Source organism: Onthophagus taurus, unplaced genomic scaffold, assembly GCF_036711975.1.
Source record: "Onthophagus taurus isolate NC unplaced genomic scaffold, IU_Otau_3.0 ScKx7SY_14, whole genome shotgun sequence".
In the NCBI taxonomy this organism is placed as follows: Eukaryota; Metazoa; Arthropoda; class Insecta; order Coleoptera; family Scarabaeidae; genus Onthophagus; species Onthophagus taurus.
In genome coordinates this window covers 296,363-304,632 of record NW_027248939.1, presented here as the reverse complement: position 1 = coordinate 304,632, position 8,270 = coordinate 296,363, and positions in this window count along the sequence as shown.

Sequence of the window (8,270 nt, the reverse complement as noted above, 5' to 3'; positions counted from 1 at the left end):
TAAAAACAGCGTTTCATTTTAAGGTGGGGAACCCACCATCTATATTAGTATATTTATATATTTAATCTATGATGTTGATCTTACCAACCGTCGTTATGCAACAATGACTTACTTCTACCGCGAGTAAACACGACAACAAAGTTGTCATTTAATGACGTTTGAAGAAAAAAGTTATTTTCACTAAACTTGTTGAGATTACAACATAATTATTCATAATGAGACCTATGTGAAGTTAGCCCCCAATTAAATAGCATTTTACATGTATAGTATTTTGATTATAACATGAGAACCAGTGAACCGATTTCGATAAACAATGTCTCATTCGAAAGCTTAATCCTTGGCCAATACGAAAGTGGAAATGCCCGATTTGAAAACTCTTTCGAATTTCGCTAAAACGCCAAAATAATGCGAAGATACACGAAAATAACACAAAATTGACCTTCTTTAAGTGGTGATAACTCGTAAACAATGTACCCGATGATCAAGATCTATACGTCACTCGATTCGTCATAGTGTCTTCTATCGAAATCACAAAATGTTCGATTTCAATTCTCTCCCGCTAACTTTATACAGCCCTCGGAATGACACCGTCTTCGGCTCGTTGTTTATGCACTTGTGAACGCTCAAAAGTATAGTCCCCAATATAAAAAAATTAATTTAAACTAAATCGACTATAATTAAAGAACAGTTTGACGGATTTTAATGTTTTATATCTCAATCGAAAGTTTGTGTCTGGCTGAATGCTGTTGTCGAAATGCCCGATTCGAAATATTTAAGGATTTTGATTAAAACACAACAAACGAATTAATTAAACACATCAATTATCTTCGTAACTAATTGACAAATTTTAGTCATCAAAATCTCGGTCGAAAGTATGATCTGCAATGAATGCGAAGGTGGAAATGCCCGATTTCAAAATTTACTAATGATGTGCGTACAGCCATTGAAATGACCCCGCGAGAGATTTCGAGTCGGGCATTTCCACTTTCGTATTGGCCAAAGATTAAGCTTTCGAATGAGATTTTGATTATCGAAATCGGTTGACTGGTTTTCTTGTTATAATCAAAATACTATACATGTAAAATCCTATCTAATTGGGAGCTAGAAAAATTTGGAGCTAACTTCGCATAGGTCATAATGATTAAGTGTCTGTCGTTACATAGACTGTGTGTCTATTAACTATGTACAAGAGCGTCGCCAGCTAGGAGCAAAGATAGATTCGAAAAAAGAAATTGAATAGAATATAAGATACAAATAGATTCTAAAAATCTATTTGAAATGTTTATAATGTTTGTTTTTTTTTATATGTTCTAACTCAAAATCTAATTTCTACACAAAATTCTTATTTGGGCGATATTACATCGATAAAAGCAAGATTGACGATTTTTAAGCAACATGTATATTGTAAAATTATACGAAGATGGGTTTATGGAAAAGTTGAACTTGTTCATTCATAAGTAAATAGTTATTATTATTTTTATAATTTGTTACACGAATGTAAAAGCTCAACTCCTCCATAATTTATATTATGTTCAGTCTTTATGTGGTGCTTAGAAATATTGGAATTTGCTTTAGTTTTATGTTTACGAATTCTAGTTTTTAGCCTCCTCCACATTTGTCCGATAGCAACAAACTTTCCAGCAACAAACTTGTATCTGTAATTTTTTATCTACTTTCTTAGCTGATATCTTTCTTATTATTAGAGATAATTCGAGATAATAATTAGAGATTCTTTCTCTATCTAAAACCGGTCTTTGTCTGTCGATAAGTTAATATTAAGATCAATCTGTACTTAAACTACAAAGCGGTGGCTCTGTACTTAGATTAAATAGCTTAAAATTACCAAACTTCAAGCCTTTGTGCAATTGTTATCAAACCGAATTTTAAAAAACTATTATCACACTCGGAAAGAGCGCTCTTTAAATTATCTTAACCCGGGTTTTCGTTGGTAAATGTCTATCGGCGACATGCTTAAATCGCCCTTAATATACATCCCTACACGCAAAAACGCTTAATTACTATTCCTTTAAACAAATGTCTTATTTGATAGGGGGAAAACTATAGAAGTATAGATCTATCTTATCTACAATTTTCTGCTCTTTCTAATGGTGTATAACACGCGGCTATCGCTGCTTGGTTATAGAGTTTTTTCCTGGTGATATAAGAAAGTTATTGATCCCAACAATGTTTAAAAGTAGCTAAAACGTGTGAATTTGGTAATTTTTTGACCAAAAACGTCCTTGTGTAAGTCTATAACTTCATGATATACTTCTATAGTTTTCCTCATATCAAATATGTAAGAAAGTTGTTTAGAGGTAGAGCAATTAAACGTTTCTGTATATAGAGATGTATATTAAAGGTGATTTAACCATGATGCTAATTGATATTGACCAACAAAAACCCGGATTAAGATATTTGAAGGAGCGTTCTTTCTGATTGTGAACACAGTATTTCAAAATTCGGTTTGATAACAATTGCACAAGGGCTTGAAGTTTGGTAATATTAAGCTATTTTACGTACAGAGCGGTGTTCTTCATCTTTTATTGATTTTAATATTAACATATCGGCAAACGAGAACCGACGATTTCATAAAGAAAGAATCAAGCTTTCATATGGTGCATTTAGTGTTCTACTATATCTAATAATAAGAAAGATATCAGCTAATAAAATAGATAGGAAATTGCGGATAAAAGTTTGTTGCTATCGTCAATCGGGCATTTCCACTTTCGTATTGGTCAAGGATTAAGCTTTCGAATGAGAAATTGTTTATCGAAATCGGTTCACTGGTTCTCATGTTATAATTAAAATACTATACATGTAAAATTCTGTTTAATTGGGGGCTAACTTCACATAGGTATCATTATGAATAATTATGTTGCAATCTCAACAAGTTTAGTGAAAATAACTTTTTATTTAGTGCGTGGGTATAAATTAAACAATTTGAGGTTAGGATTTAATACGAGAAAACACATGGTTAACATTGCTTGTGTTGTCAGTTGTAATTGTCATTTGGTTAAATACACAGTTTGTTGCTATCGTCACACGGATTATTTATTTATTTTTATTTTGTAAGCATGTCTTTTTTAATAACTATTTTAATTTAACTAAACTACTATTAAATAAGCTACTATACTTATTTATTATTTATATTTACAACATAAAGATATTTCAGCTTTCAGTCATTTGACAGATCAATTGATACACAATCTATTAACACAAAGTCTATTAATACACATTTGGTAGAAACAATTCTATCTAACGACATTTAATTGTCGTTCTGCATCGATAGCCTAAGAAACAAGGTTTTCATCCGAAAATATGTTGTAATCTCAACAAGTTTAGTGAAAATAAGTTTTTATTTAGTGCGTGGGTATAAATTAAACAATTTGAGGTTAGGATTTAATACGAAAATGCAATTTTAACATTGCTTTGAACTTCCAAAAAGAAACGTCAAATCGCAACTTTAAAGTGATTTTTCGGTAAGTACTACACTTTTCCGCACTTTTTTTTTATCATTTACGCCTCTTTTGACTCATTTCCTATCGATTAAAAAAAAAATCATCGATTTTTAAGAGAGACTCCTAATCTTGAATTATTCCGAAAATTCATTAATCGTCAAAAAACAGCTCGTCAGATACGAATACGAGGGGCAAAAACAACAATAAAAATGACAATCGAAAACAAGGATCAAGGTCAACTGGTGGTTGGAAGCAAAACAAAGAAGAGAAGACCTGTAAAAGGTGTGGTTACAAACATGAGAAAAAATGTCCAGCGTATGGGCAAATATGTAAAAAATACGAAAAACCAAACCATTTTGTCAGATGTTGCCGTTCCAACGATAAATCCATCCATGGGATTGAACAGAAAGTGGATGAAGGCAACAAAGAAGAGGATGATGGTAACGAAGTCGTTTTATATTCACTAACGGGTAATAGTTTAACTGGTAATGATTGGTATCAAGAATTATATTTAATCAATATAAATAAAACTATAAAGTTTAAATTAGAGAGTACGAACAAATACCCACATTTGAAGAAATTATAAAAGACCTTAAAGGCATGAAATTTTTCACAGTTCTAGATGCAAACAAAGGTTTCTGGCAGATAGAACTTAGTAAAAAGGCATCAGAGTATACCACGTTTGCAACTCCATTTGGCAGGTACAAATTTTTAAGATTACCTTTTGGGTTATCATGCGCACCGGAAATATTTTATAAAACATTCAAAAATATATTTAAAAATATTCAAAATGTTAAAATTTATATAGACGATTTAATAATATATGCAAAAACTGAAGAAGAACACAATAAAATTCTCAAAGAAGTACTAGAAACAGCTGAAAAGTATGGTGTAAGGTTCAATAGAAATAAATCCAAATTTAAACAAACAAAAATCAAATATTTAGGGCATATATTGTCTGAGGATGGTATGTTACCAGATCAAGACAAAACACTAGCTATCCAAAATATTAAAGACCCAGAAAATGCGAAAGAATTATCTAGATTTCTTGGTATGGTCAATTATGTTGGTAAATTTATTCCCAACTTAGCCAAATTAACCTATAAGTTAAGACAATTAACAAAGAAAAACACAGAATGGCTTTTTACAAAAACTCATCAGGAACAATTTAATAAATTAAAGAAAATGTTATATAAACACCCTGTTTTGAGTTACTATGATCCAGAATTGCCCATAACGTTATCAGTAGACAGTTCAAAAAACGGACTAGGAGCAGTATTGTTACAGAACAATAAACCAATTGTGTATGCATCAAAAACCCTAACGAAGACTCAAATAAATTACGCTCAGATAGAAAAAGAGCTGCTAGCAATAGTGTATGGGTGTCAAAAATTCCATCAGTACCTATATGGAAGACAATTCACCGTGGAAACAGACCACAAACCGTTAGAATACGTATTCAAAAAAGGGTTAAACGAAAGTCCGCTAAGACTACAAAGATTACTGTTAACTTTAAAAATGTACGACTTTAAAGTAGTCTATAAACCAGGTTCTCAGCTATACATAGCTGATACACTATCAAGGGCTAGTCAAGAAGACAACTTCGAAATAAATGAAACAGAAATAGAGGCACAAGTTAATTTAGTGGAATATATGAGCATTTCAAATAGTTTATTTAAAAAAATTCAAGAAATCACTAAAATAGACCAGGAATTAAAAGCGTTAAGAAAATTAGTCAAGGATGGGTGGCCAAATTCAAAGAAAGAAGTAAAAGAAATAGTTAAATCGTATTTTAAACATCGACATGAAATAGTTGAAATTAAAAATGTTTTATTTCGAAATCAAAGAATCATTGTACCAAAAGAACTAATAGCCGAAATACTAAAAAGATTACATTATAATCATCTTGGCATAATTAAAACTCAACTAAAAGCAGTTGAATTGATCTACTGGCCAAACATAAATAAAGAAATTAGAGAATGGACATTAAAGAATGGACGTTATTAAAAATTGTCCAACGTGTTTGACATTTCAAAATGCTAACAGTAAAGAAAAAATGACTGATCGTGAGATTCCCAACAGATCATGGCAGATTGTTGCAGCCGATCTCTTTCATTTTAATGGAAGAATTTAATTCATTTTAATTCATAAAATTTTTCCAGCCATGGAAAACCTGATCTGATATACACAGATAATGGTCCTCAATTCGTTAATTTTAAATTTATTAGATTTTTGAATGAATGGGAAATCGATCACAGAACAAGTTCACCTAGATATCCACAATCGAATGGATTTATAGAGAGGCAGGTGCAGATAATAAAAAATGTAATAAAAAAAGCACATTTTGATAATAAAGATTTTTACTTAGCTTTGCTAGAATACAGAAATTCACCTTTGAACCATAATTTACCTTCGCCTTCACATCTATTATTTGGTAGAGTTATAAAAGGATACATTCCCACGTCACAATCAAAATTAACACCACATTATAATACAAAAGAATATAGAAACACAATGAGAATGGAAAAAGAAAGATCCAAGGAAGCATATAATAATAAGACAAAAGACTTAAAAGAATTAAGTATTAATGACAAAGTAATAGTGCAGTTGGAAAAAGGAGAGAAAAGGAAGCCAGGAGTTATCGTGAAGATTGCAGAACAGCATCCAAAGTCATACATAGTAAAATTAAATGAAAATGATAAATGTTATCTTAGGAATCGAAGATTCCTTCGTAAGTATGATGTAGATAAATTTGACAAACAGTTTAACGATGTCCTGGATTTTTATTTGACTGATTATGGAATACATAATGACAATCATGAAGTTAAACCTAGTAATGACAATGGTAACCATGATAATGACGTTAAACAGAGTTCGAATATATTGGAAAATAATATAAGTGAAAGACCGAAAAGAATGGTACGAAAACCTCAAAAATATAAAGACTTTGTTTAGTTATAAGTTCTGTACGTCAATTTAGAAGTTAAGTTTTGTTGTTAATATAAGTATAATTATATGTATGTAGTAATAGTGATAAGTGATAATAATGATAGAAAAAAAAAGGGAGATGTTGTATATTATAAATCTTAATGTTAGTGGCGACCTCTAGTGACAGTTTAGTTGTAACATGTATGAGAGCCACATGCAAGCGGCAGTCGTTGTAAGAACACGATCGAATAAAGACGTTTGAACCTACGCAATAGTTTCATTAAACATACAACAAGCCCTCTAGGCAAATTCCTTTCCTGAAATTACATTAAGGCGCGTTTACACTACGTGTGGAATAATTTTACGAAATGGCGGATATAGAGGACGTTTTAGAACGGCTAACAGATGCTCTTACAACAATGCATGCACGAAATTCAAACCAACGTACAAATTTCGGGAGAAACAATCTCCAACCGTATGACGAAAACAATGAAGACTTCAACTGTTATTTACAGCGGCTCGATAATCATTTACAGTTACGCGGCGCGGCGTTGATAAGGCAACTGAAACCCAACTTTGCGTACGAATTCTAATTGAATGTTTGAGTCCGAAGATATACCAAACCCTTACAAAATTAACGGCACCTAACTTACCAAATACAAAATCATACGAACAGCTGATTAAACTTTTACGAGATTACCTATCGCCACAAGCCAGCATTATCGCTGAAAAATACAAATTACTAGGGAAATGTTTTCGATGTGGAAAAACTAACCACAAAGCAAAGGATTGTTCCTACAAAAATTTAAAGTGCAAAAAGAAAGGTCACAAACAAGCTGTCTGTTTACAAAAAAAAAGAAAAAAAGCGATCAAAAGCGAGTTAAAGTGGACAGCAGTGGATCAGATGATAAAAATCCTGAAGAAGAAGAAGGGGAGGATGAGGAACACAGTATGGTGAACCAATTGCAACTAAATTCAATATCCGTGGAGAAGATAATGCTACCAATTCAAATAAATGGAAAAAAATGCGATATGGAATTGGACACTGGTGCTGCGGTTTCTACAATGTCAAATTTACAGTTTAAGAAACTTTGCCCGGATATACAGTTACAACCAACGAAGGTACAGTTACGCACCTATACAGGCGAAATCATTAAACTGATTGGGAAAGCAGAAGTACCAATACAATACAAGAACTATGCAAGAACTGGTCAAGTTTACATTTTGAAGAAACATGTTGATGCCATATTTGGCTCAAACAAGTGTTTGGAAAACATTGGATGGAAAAAATTACCGCAGATCCAAAAGAAATACGAACAATAGATATGGATACAACTTTGAGAGTCACTCAAGATGAGTTACAAGAAATATTACAAGAATTTAAGGATGTCCTATCTGACGAACTAGGACGAATTCCGAATTACACTTATAAATACAGTTTGAAGAAGGAAGAGATACAACCAATTTTTCACAAGCCAAGGCAAATGCCATATGCGCTTAAATACCAAGTGGAAGAGGAACTTCAACGCTTGGAAAAAGCAAGGGTTATAGAAAAGATGGACCACGCTCAGTGGGGTACGGCTGTTGTGCCTGTTCGAAAGAAAAATGGAGAAATCCGTTTGTGTGCCGCTTATAACACCACCATTAATAATGTAATAGAAGAAGATTGTTATCCGATTCCTCGAGTTGAAGATTTATTGCATAAATTAAATGGAGGAAAATATTTTTACACACTAGATGTACAGAATGCATACCTGCACATGGCAGTTGACAAGAAATGTGCTGAGATGTAAGCGATCTCGACACATAAAGGAATCTATAGAGTAAATAGGCATATGTTTGGAGTCAAAACCGCTCCAGCAGCCTGGCAACGGTTTATGGACC